Source organism: Drosophila biarmipes, chromosome X, assembly GCF_025231255.1.
Source record: "Drosophila biarmipes strain raj3 chromosome X, RU_DBia_V1.1, whole genome shotgun sequence".
NCBI lineage: Eukaryota > Metazoa > Arthropoda > Insecta > Diptera > Drosophilidae > Drosophila > Drosophila biarmipes.
This window is the reverse complement of record NC_066611.1, coordinates 13,403,343-13,415,844: the sequence shown is the minus strand read 5'-3', so window position 1 is coordinate 13,415,844 and position 12,502 is coordinate 13,403,343.

Sequence of the window (12,502 nt, the reverse complement as noted above, 5' to 3'; positions counted from 1 at the left end):
TTACTTATCCATAAACACACACAAATTACCTTTATAACATATTAAAAATATAGAAAAAATATAAAATAAAGAGTGTTAATATTTATAAATCACAAAATATATAAACTATAATTAAGGAATTTAATACTAATATAAATATTTAGAAAATATATTTAAAATTTAATTAGGGAATTAATATTTAGAAAGTAAATTTTAAAAATTATGTTCAAGGAATAGTAATTTTCTTGTTAAATATATTATTAGAATATTATGTTTATCATTTTAAAAGTATATTTATAAATGGAATATAATATATACTGTTATCATAGGATAATGTAGTAACACATCATAATAATAATGGCATTCATAAAGAAAAATCAAAATCAACTGAACATAACATATACCCTGCCCTTGTTATATGTACCGACCCTTCCACAGGGCATATGCTAAACCAGCTCATAAACCATTTGTTATTCGCTGCCTGAAAAAATGCGGACTCCGAGTAAGTTATTTGCCACCCAGCGAGGGCTCTGGTTTTAGTCAGTTAGTCTGGTGTTTGTGCTGTGTGCCGGGCATAAATAGCACATGGCTATATGGTCGGGACCCATGGCCAGCCCGGGCCATCCCGGGCCACCCCATCGCCGCTCGGCCGTGTGGATATTGCGTATGTTTACACAGGGCCGCAACCACCGAAAAGGCAGGGCGGTGGTGCCACAGCCAGTGGTGCAAGTGCCGCCAGTGGGTTAGTGGAGTTACAGTCGCAGTCGCAGCCAAAGCTAACACCGCACTGGGGCACTAACTGCGTGGAGATGTATCTTTTGTGTGCCTAGTGTAATTCCAACTAATTGCTTAATCAATAAATACATAGTTCAATTACTTTTATGACAGGCCGCCAAGAGGTTGAATGGGCCCGTCTATGGGGAGTCGCCCTATATCATTTGCAGTTGTGTCAGATATAGAGAAGGCCTCCAGGTAGTTTCTAAGATATTCATTTCATACAAGTTTCTTGAACAATTATTCACTTTTTAGCCAGAAATCTTTTAATTTTACCATTTTCCGGATCTTTTCTCAACAAAAACATATAAAAATCTAAGGGAAATTTTCTTATAAAACAACATTACTTTTTATATAAAGAGATTATTCCTTGCAAAAATCGTAATATATATTTATATATTTTGTTTTCTATATATTTTTAAAACGTATGTTCAATCTTATACCAAATATTTTAGGAAATTTCCTTTTAATTATATTTCTAACTTTTTTTTTAGAAAATCCAATGGTCTTCTTGTATTTTCCTGCTGTACATGAAGCTGTCAAAATGTTAAGCTGAGCCAGCCTAATGTTTGCCCCAAGCGTGTTGCCTTTAATTTTGGTCAACGTTTTTAGTTTTATTTTTTTTCGTATTTTTTTTTGGCGTTTGGCGAAGGGCGGACAAGGGGTTTTGGCCGTGTTTTTGGTGTGAGGAAGTTTTGGTCAAGCTAAGCGGCTTAAAATTTCGAGCACACCAGTTGGCGACGTCAAATGGCTGCCATCAACGGGGATTTTCGGGCCCGCGGACTTACCAATTCAATGAACCCACCTAACCCCCCAATCCCCCCAGCGAGCCGGAATTTTCCAGCCCCCGGAAAATTCCCTAGCCCCCGCCCCCCCTCGGAGCAAGCCTTAGCCAAATGCGATCACACAAAAACCCAATTAAAAAGTTTGCATTTTTATGCCTCAGCCCCGCGGAAAAAAAGATGTTGCGCCAAAAGGGAAAAGCGAGGAAAATGAAGGGAAAGCGCCGGCGAAAAACGCGTGCGGAAAACTGTTTGTCAAATAATTTTTCACAGGCCAATCGAGAGCTTACGCTGGGGATGTGGTATGCTGATAAGGCGGCGGAATGATAGAGAGACAGGAAAAGTGCCGGAAAAGCGGAAAACGGGCGGCCCATTAGGTGGGCGGGGCCCAGTCGAAGAAAATATAAATACGAAAAATAAATGGAATTGTGACGTTTACGCGTTTTGCCAGCTTAGAGTGAGTTAATACTTTGGCACGTAGCGCGGAAAAGCGCGAAAAATGGCTGAAAAATCGAGGGGGTGGCTGGAAAAGCAGCTGTCACCAAGGCAGGCGGAATGGCGGGAAGACATCTCCAACTTACTTTTCCCAATTTTAATTATTTTTCTTCTCGTCTTATTATTTTATTTACGCTTTTTATCCTGCCTTCTTCATTTTGTGTCCTGTTTTATTTTCATTATTTTTTTGTAGTGTTGTTTTTGGCCCCCGCTAGTTGTGTATTTTATTTTTACATTTTTAATTAAAACGCAATTTGCACTTACTTAGAAAATCATTTCGACTCTGTTTCCCTTGCTTTGTTTTTTGTGTCCCTCATTGTTTATTTATCTTAGCTGGCTCACTTCGTCGCCAATAGCTTTCTTTTCCTTCTTCATTATTTCACCAGAGGATTGTTTTTTTCCCGGAATTTACTGTAAGTATTTGGGATTGTTTTTAGAAGAGAAATAATTAATTTAGTGAGCTTAATATTTGTTGTGAAAGTTGCGGAATTAAAGGAATGGTTAAATGTATTTTAAGAATATGAAAACTATTTCGTTGAATTTATAAAGCAGGTATCTTTAAGCCATTTAAAATGCCTTGTCATTTTCCCCACTATTTGTTAATTAGCCATTTTGGGCCAGGCAAAAAATTGGCAATGCAATAGGGGAAATTCCCAGCTGTTTATTACACTATTGCCCATCAAATAATCACGAACGCCAACAGATTTAATGGCAGGTGGCCCTCGCCATTCCCAAAAAAGTTGGCCTCTTAATTGTTCGTTTGCCGAAAATGGTAAAATGCTTGAACACTGCGAATTTTAGCACTGAATGCGAGTGCATAATTATTAACGAGAGTTGCCACGGAAATCGGGAAATGAGGGGGCCATCGCGGCGCTGCGGACCTCTCATAATTCGCCTAATATTTGGTCGGGTCTGTGGGTCCCTGGCAATCGGTATGTGCCCCTTTGTTTTGCTGTGTACATAATAAAATATATTTTATCTCATTGATCTCGGCACGCACACACGCCGAAAACTATGTTATAATTTAAAAATAAATAAAACAAATACCATATTGAAGAAACTATACTTTTCAGATTTTATTTTATTCTTAAAGTATTTTAAATGGTAAAATATTGTTTGTTTTTTGATACCTTTTTGTTGAAATATATTTTTAATTCATTTTTGAAATATTTAAAATTTCCTTAGTGTATTCGGGAACAATGGAAAGTACCAGAGGTAAATTCCGAGGGGAAAGGTGCTATTCTTGCTATTCAAAATGCCCGCGAAAGCTGAAAAACAGCGAGAGAACGGAGTAAGTACAGATAGAATGATAACAATGGCGCAGACTGTACATAACCGAACAATGGCAAGATAAACGGGGAGTTGGGCAGCATATAGGCAAAAAAAGAGGAGAGTGCAAAGCATAAATTAAATTTAAGTCGCAAAAATAGGCTGGGCAACAATTGAAAAGCTGTTTCGGTTAAATTCCAAACTGGAAAACTATCCAGTAGATAATATTTTGCACTTTAAATTATGCTATAACCAACCCCATTTCATTTCCAGCCCCTGCTTTACTCGAAACACAAGCCCAAAAAAATCCCCAAAGCTTCTATAACTTATTTGTATCTGCAGCCGTCTTACTGGCAAAGTAAAGTAAATCCCTCTCATAAAGTGCTGATGATTTTCGGGGATCGTTCGCGAGGCGTTCAGCTCGGCAAACAATTTAATTAAAATATGTCAGGGCGGCGGGCGAAGGCAAAAGGCCCCGCAACACCCACCCGAAAAACAAAGCACGAGCGGGACAAAACAACAATTGTCGCCGGGATAAAATGGCAAATTGAAACATTTTGCAGCCGTGACAGAAGCTGGTGACAATTTTGCGACTGGACAGGACGAAGGCCTGCCTTCGGTGTTGCCATAAAACTTTGCAGCCACTTGCTCCACATTTTGAGTTGAACCCCCTTTCACGGGACGCCTCTTCCTGCGCCCCCACCGCATCGCCATCAAGAAAACCCCCTTTGTTTTTGCGTTTTTAATTTTGCTTTGTGACAATCTCTCTGTTACTTGCCAGGATCTCCAGCTCCTCGTCCAGCTCCTCGTCCTGCTCCTCGTCCCGGGCACTTCTTTATTTTTTCGCAATTGTCAACTGCCTGTCGGAAACGCCTTCCCGCGGTCCCCCTCGGCAGCCCCCTGGACTACACCCTTGTGTTGTCTTCATTTGTGCAATCTTTTCTTTTTACTTCGCGTCGCCATTTGATAAGTTTGACAGCGGCTACTTCTCAGCCTCCCCTCGCTGCCAGCCACTCCTCAATGGCCACACTGGCAGAAATTGCAGATTGATGAATGTCTTTCTCAACAGAAATTATTTTCCAGGATCTTTATATTTTAAAATATTTTTATTTTTGTTTTTTTTTAATATTTCCAATTTCTTATTTTTTTCTATTTTAAATACATAAAAATAATATACAAAATATTTGTAAGAAATAACTTTACATATTTAACTATTAAACTAATAAGATTCCTGCTAATTCTTTTTAGACCTCATATTATTTTTGATTTATAATCTTGAAGATGGTAAATGGTTGGTAAGTTTTATAAAAAAAAATATCTTCACAAGTGTAAGCAAATCTTAGTTATTATTAGAAAAAAAGAGAAAAACATGCCAAATTTCAATTTATTTTTTAAGTTAAAATTAAAGTTAAATATTGAATTACAACTATTCAAAATAGTGAAAAAACACTCATATTTCCTCGTTTTTAATAATTTTTTTTTATAGCTTAATATGCCGAAATATTTGTTTCAGTGCACCATTCGCTTCCTCCCCTTTCCATCACCATCCCCTTCGACACTCTTTCTGCTGTGTATTGTTGTGCAAATAAGCAGCGCTCAGGCGTCAAACTGAAAATAAATGAGCCAAAAGTGGTGAGCGGCTAAGGGCCAAAGAAAGTGCCGGAGAAAGGGGGCCAAAGGGGTGGCGAAAGCGGGGTGAAAGTGGGACGAAGGCGCGGGACCGGGCAGCCAGGGGATTGTGGATGATATTCTTGTTGCTGAAGTGAAAACAAATTAACTATCTCACGCTGGGTTTTTGTTACCAGTCGGGAGACTCGGAGAATAAGAGAATACGACGGGAGAGGACGAGGCAGGAGGAGGAAGGACTTGCCAGGATGCGGGGACAAGGACGCCATCGCTAGGCTCAGGAAAACAGGCAAACACTCGCCGAAATGGCTCCGAGGATTGTCCAAGATGACAGCTCTGTTGATTCAGCATTACGCTCGAAAAAAATGAAACATTTTGGGGGCTGGACTCCCGAGAATACGTCAATCCTTAAATATGTGGATTATGCTCTCAGGAGCAAGACAATCAAGGGGAATAAAGAATAACTTCAGTTATAGAACACCTATATAATCCCCCTATTATTTGGATGTCAAATTTAAGATCTCCTCATAGAGAATATACAAATATAAATAATTAAGTGCGATATCATAAAGTACTTGCATGATTTAAAGAAGTTTTCTATGCTGCGATACTATGTCTATTGTCATATTATGTGATTTAAGTTAACACCAAGCTACTCAGTTAAAATAAGTTTATACATTATTCTTTCTTATACCTTAATGAATATATAATTTTTGAAAAATTTATATTCCTAGTCATTCCTTTTCTACAAAAGTTCAGTGTATTTTTAACATCTTGGACACTGCTTTCTTTGCTCGCTCTATCACTTTCATTTCGTTTGTCTTTGGCACTTTGCCTCATTGCTTTGAGCTGTCGGAATACTCTATTACTTTCTTGGGTCCATAAAAAACACTTATTTAAAAAAATAAAAAAAAATACAAATTTTATGGATTAGATTATTAATTGTATACCTTAAGAAAATTATCTCCTTGAACTTCAAAGAGTTTCTATCAATGTGAAGTATTTTTATAATATACCTCTTCATTTTTTTGAAGGGGATTTACAATTTTGTTGTTTTATTCCCGCTTTTCACTGCTCTTCTTTTGTTGTTTGCTGTCCAATTTCGTTCGCGATTCGGTTTCTTTTCGTACTTTTTAGGGACTGCACCTGTTGATGAGCTGCAAATGAGATTTGGCAAACACTGAGGATGATGAAGCGAGTCCCAAGAACAGGGCGGTGAGAAAGGAGAAGTGGCAGCTGAAGTGGCGTTTTATGTGCACAATTTTATGCTAATGCCTTGCCATGGAATTAGCAAACAAATCCACGCACAACTTTAAGCCAGTTGACACACACACACACATTTGTCGACGGAAGAACAGAGAGAAAATATGGGGTGCTTCAAGAAGACACACACATAGAGAATATGAACTGTACACAGCAATAAAAAGGTATACACAACAATAATTTTAAACAAGGAATTAAATATTTAATTAAAAATAATTATAAAATATGTAAGAATATAATGCTGAAATCACCAGGACTTTTGAAATCGTTTATATAGGTATCCATAAGTATGCAATATAAAAGGTAACTTTTTCCAAGCCCAAAAGATGTTGCATACTTTAGGTCAGCTGCATAAGTGATTTTCACCCCTATTAAGTTTTGTAACATACCCAATAACTATCCCAATTCGCAGGCTCAAAAGAAGACATTTTGGGCTGCTCCTAAGAGACTAATATGAATATATTATTTACTTGAAACTAGTCGTAATTTGATCTACTCCTATATACCAAGTTGAAAACTAATTATAATTTATAATTAAGAGATTATTTACTTAAGAAAACATTTAGGTTAAAGGCTTTAATTAGATCTGTTCCTGGATTATATTAAATAAAGATGTTAATTAAATAAAAAAAAAAAAAAACATACCCAATATAGATTGTTGCATACTTCTAGATACTTTTAAAACCTTACTGATTTTTGTAACATACCTAGAATTTTTCCTTGCATAATTTTAAGCATGTTTATAAGTGATTTGAAAGCCATGGTGATTTCTGTAAAAGTTTTATTTTTCCAAGCAAGCCAGTAATATATATTCATAGCTGCTTTTTGCCCATGTACTCGCACTTTCAACGCAGGACTGCCGACTATCCAAAGGGGGATTTTATGGACAAGGGTGGCTGGGTGGCTGGGTGGTGCTGCCGCCCACCCAAAAGACGAAGTCAACTCGCTAAGCCAGTTGGCACCAGTAACAATAACTTAACAGCCAGCAAACAAGGAAAATCTGCTGACGAGCCAAAGCACCACCCCCACAGCACCACCCCCTCAGCCACCCTGCCCCTCTTCTCGCCCCTCGAATGTAACATTTCAATTGAAAGGATTTACATTCTGTTGTTATGCTTTTCAACATTTTTGTTTTACAGCTAAGGTCGCCCAAAGACAAGTCATAATTGTGTGGTCTGCAGTTTCTGTCTCTGGATTTGGATCGGGATTAGGTGGGGCTGCCTGAAAGACAAGCCCCAAATGGAGGGTTTGTCAGTCGGTTGTCCTCGGCCTTAGTGTGTGGGCGAGAATATGCAAAAGTAATTGGGCGGCTGAGTGATGTCGAAGTGAAGTGCAAATACATTTATTTAAATGGCAGGGGGAACTTAAGCGACTGGACTTGCTCCATAAATATATGATGGGAAGAAAGTATATGTATTTTGTGGATTAAAAATAAAAAATATTCTAGTACTGAACAGCTACAAGCCAAATAAAATAGGCCACTACTGAAGCACCCAGTCCGCTGCCATTCGCACTTAATTTTCGAGTGATTCGGCGATGATTTAAGTCCATTTTTCGGCAGCTTCCACGCTCCGCTGGCCATTAATTTGGCTCAGCTCGGCTCATCTCTACCGGGCCGAATTCATCTGAACTCGACTCGAAAATTTAGCCCCGGGCCGCTCGACTGATTCACTCATTTTTGCAGTTGCTTGTCTAATGGCATTTTAATTGTCTCATGCGAGTTGGCCCGTTTGCCGGAGCCACCGCCTCTGCCACTGGCATCATCATCGGCGTGCGCCACCTAGCGGCGGCTGCCCGCACTCGCACCCGCAAAAGTTCCGCCCACAAGTTCGCAACCAGAAGTTTTTATTTCGAAAATAAACTCATTTTAAATACTTTTGCCAACAATTTGCCATAATTTGGCTCATTTCCTACAACACACGACGCTGCCAGCTTTGTCACCAGCGGTGGGGCTTCAGTGGGTTAAGCGGGCGGGGAATGCGGCCGTGAATGGGGGGGGGGGGGGGCGGTTAAAGCGGTGACTACTGCAAACTTTTGCGTGTGCTGTGCCAGGGCGGGGGGCGTGGCAGAGCCGCCACTCCGCCCCCTTTTGTTGCTTGCACATTTTGGCATTGTGTGTTAAGTTCTTAAGCGCTGCCAAAAACTTGAGCCCGTGCAGGCAACCCTAAGGCGGCAACCCCACAAATGCCACGCCCCCCCACGCCCAACTGCCGCCCCCCGTCGCTCATAAAATAGTTAAGATGCGACAGTTGCCAGTGGGGCAGTACCGACCCTGTAGAGAGACCGTGTAGAAAACTACTCAAAAAGTTTAAATAGCAATAGTTTCAAATGTTAAAAAACAATTTTAAAATTGTAATACTTTTTATTTTAAGTTATAAATAAATTTTTGGTTCTTTTCTTTTAAATATTTAGTGTACAAAATATATTTTTAAAACCCCAAAAATATAGCTTATATCAAAGAATGTATTTTGACTTTATAAACAAGAACTGGCCGATTTTACCTGCCACTACATAGTTTATTAGTTACATTTCAGCCAGGTGAGCTTGGGCAAATATAGGTGAATTTATTACGGCTTTTTCCAGGGTATCGGGCACAAAAAGTGCCGCCTATGCAGTTATAACAAGGTGGGTGGTTGGGTGGTTGGGGTGGTGGTGCAGTTGCTACTTTATTACAGGGCAAAAACCGAGTCCGGCGGAAGGAGCAGGAAGAGACATCTCATTCTTGTCTAAGGCCCCGTCGTTTTTTGGCCTGTTTGCATAATTTCCCAAAGAGAAGCAACAATTGGGGGTGGCAAGGGGTTAAGCCGGGGCGGCGGTGGGCTAAGCACAGCTAGAAAATGTTTGAGTAGTAAAATATTTCCTTTAAGGTCTATAAATTTGTTCAAGATTTGTATTCCTCTATATATTTAATTAAGTAGATATTTTTTATTTTCTATTAATAAAAATATATTGTTTTATTGAGACCTTAGAAATAATTTTTATATAAATCAATAACTTACTATGAATTCCTACTATATTATAAAACAATTTATATATGGATTATAAAATTGTAGTAAATTCATATTAAATGCTTTATTCAAAACAAATCAGTTATTCAAGAGCAAATTGTTCTCTGTGCAGCTGACTGGGTCTGGCTTTTATATATATATTGAACCATCTATCCAGCAGACACAAGGGTTCACTTCGGAAGAAGTTAGGAGCCCAAGTTGAAAGGACTGAGGGACAAAGGGGAGCAGGAAAGGGAGTGCCACACAATGGACTCCCTTATGTCTTCAAAAATTACATTTTAAGTTCTGAAATTACAATACAAAATTGAAATATCTTATTTCAGCGCTGCAGTTGGAGGCAATTTTTCATGCGTATAACACGGGGCAGGGGGAGGGACGAAGGACGAGGGACGAGGGACGAGGGACGGAAAGCTAACGAGCCGCATGGCAGACAAAACTTTGCTGAATTTATCAACGAGTGTGTGTATCTGTATCTTTTGCATTTATGAAAATGTAATAATAACAAAAGACGCAATGCAGACGCGGCAGAAGTAAACTGGAAACAAACACACAGGACTTGCGGGACGCCGGCGAAGGAGCGGCAACCCGGATGTGCGGCATATGTGTGCGTGGCAACCCTAGACAAACATATGGCTCACCGAATGCACAATGTATCTGCATCCGCAACTGCATCTGTATCTCTTTCTGCCTCCGTGCCGCCATCTCGTCCAACTTTTGCTAACGAAATTTGCAACTTAAAAAATTTGTCAAAACAAATTATCATAAAAAGCTCATCAGTCGCCGGGAAGTGAGACAAAGGCAAGGATGGTGTCTTGAACGGGCCAAACAAAAGAACAATTAAGGCTTTTGTGTGTGAGATGGAAAAGTCCACAGAAAGGTCAATAAATAGGAATTTAAGACTCGCATAATCTTTAAGTAATCTTGTGATAATAATATCTAAAACAAAATAAAATACAAATAAATAAATAGGTTCATCTTGCAATATACATTTGTATAATTAGAATTAATAAAAGTATTTTAAAATAATGGGGATTAAAAACAGGTGAACATTTTATTATTATATAATTATATTGTTATATAATATTCATTATCTATAAAAAAATAGCAATATGGATTTATAAATACTATTAATAAAAGTATTTCAATGCAATTAGGATCAAAAATATGTGATGAAATTATTATTTAAATATTTATTTTCTTTACTATACCTTATATTTGTCCAATTCTTGATACATACATTTATAAATACTACTAATAAAAGTATTTTAAAATAATTAGGATCAAAATTATGTGATGAAATCATTATTTAAATATTTATTTTCTTTACTTTACCCAACATTTATCCCATTCTTGCTTCATAAATTTATAAATAGTATTAATAAAATAATTTTAAAATAATTAGGATCAAAAATATATGATGAAATTATTACCTAAATATTTATTTTCTTTAGCATACCTTATATTTATCCAACTCTATGCAATCTTAACTCCTGAGAAAACATTAAACCCTAAGGTCTGTGAATGCATCCCACTTCGGCTCTGCTTGGAAATTAGAAATTCTGGTTTAAGGCATTAGGTGGGAATGTAATTAAATTGAACTTGCCCTGAAAGGGAAGCACTCAGAACGCAGCACCAAAGTGAATTCAAATAAACCCGTGTGCGGGGCTTACCTCTGCCCCCATCTCACGCCCTCCAGAGCTGGTATATATATCTGGGAATATGTGATATCCCCTCGAAAGCAAATGAAACTTCAATTAGCAGCACAAATCAAAGTCAGACAGTTTTGTGCGAAGGACAGCCGGCTTCAGGAGCATCGGAGGAGAATGAAACCAGAAACCAGAGGCCAGGCCGAAAATAAAATATAAAAAAAAAGTTACAAAAAGTTAAAGCCGCGTGTCCAGAAAAGTTGTGGGCATTGAATTGATAGAAAAACAGGGGCCGAAATGGGGGAAAAACAAAATAATTGGAAGGGGTACTTTCGGAGGGGGGCTCGAGAGTTTCGCTGCGATGTTTTGCCTTTGATAGAAAAACAATTTTTCTACTCCATTTCACGCGTTCAAGGCAGAACCATAAAAGCCAGCCAGAAAGAGAGGGGTAGCTGGGCCAGAAAGAGATGGCTGCACGGGGGGAATCGGCGGCGTAAAGATGCCGCCAGACCGATAAGCGCTAGAAATGAAATAACAATAAAAACCAATTTTTTTATACCGAACTAGCCGTCTCTCTCCACCGCTCGCACACACACTTGCTGCTTCTCTTTCTCCCGGGTGAAAGTCTGTGTGTCTATTGACCCAATTTATTTGGCCTTGTAGTTGTTACCGTTCACTGGTTTCTTGCAGTGTACAAATTTCGATTTGCAAACAAAATATGAGGCAGCAAAAATATATCAAGCCATTGGAAAAATGATGGATAGGAATAGACAAAAATGTAAACAAAATAATAAAGTTATTAATATGCTCTAAAAGCACAGAAAAATATTAACAAGAAATTATTGGCTATTAAAAAATAATATTATAAATTAACTAAGCCTCTCAGCTTCACATTTTTGTCTTTAAAAATATTTGAAAATCTTTGCAAAACAAAAACGTTTTCTTTAAAATTTCTTAAGATTTGAAACACACCCACTGTTGCACCTGTAAGCCCCATTGTTTTGCCTGTCATTAGCAACTCAATTAATTCATAAAGGGAAGCTGCCCAGCCGAAATTTACGTATCTACAAGTTCGTTAGCTAGAACCTGCTGGCTTAATATTATTCCACACACTCGCACACGTTGTTCTTAGGACGGGTTTTTTCTAGCCCCCTCCGCCCGCAAAGAGCGCTAAAAACTTTTGTCAATAAAAGAAACATTAACAAAAATACAGAAAAAAGAAGAGTTAAGACGGGTTTTCTGTTGATGCTTCTATTTGTTTGCCCGCTTGCTGGCCAAGTGTGGAGGCTGCTGTTTTGGAGGGGCTCTGGGAGGGGCTTACAAGTGGCCAAAAGGGGGCGGCAGATGTCCAAAAAAAAGGGGCGAGGGGGCGCAAAACGTGGCGCCCAACGAGCGAATTCCAATTGACCTACAGCGCGTTCATTTGAAGTTCAAAACTTGACCATGAAGTGGCAGATGCTCAGCGGAAATCAAAACCGAAACTATGAGCCGGGGATTCATTCGAATGCCCACTTGTGCTGGGGTCGATGATGGGAATTACCCAGAAAAATTAGAGTCATTGAGGAGGTCTAGCAAACAAATTTGTCGGGTTTATTTATGGGGTGTTGCGAGCGGGGTTCTTATAGACACGGCCTTAGCCGGAATCTGTGTGTCATTTGGG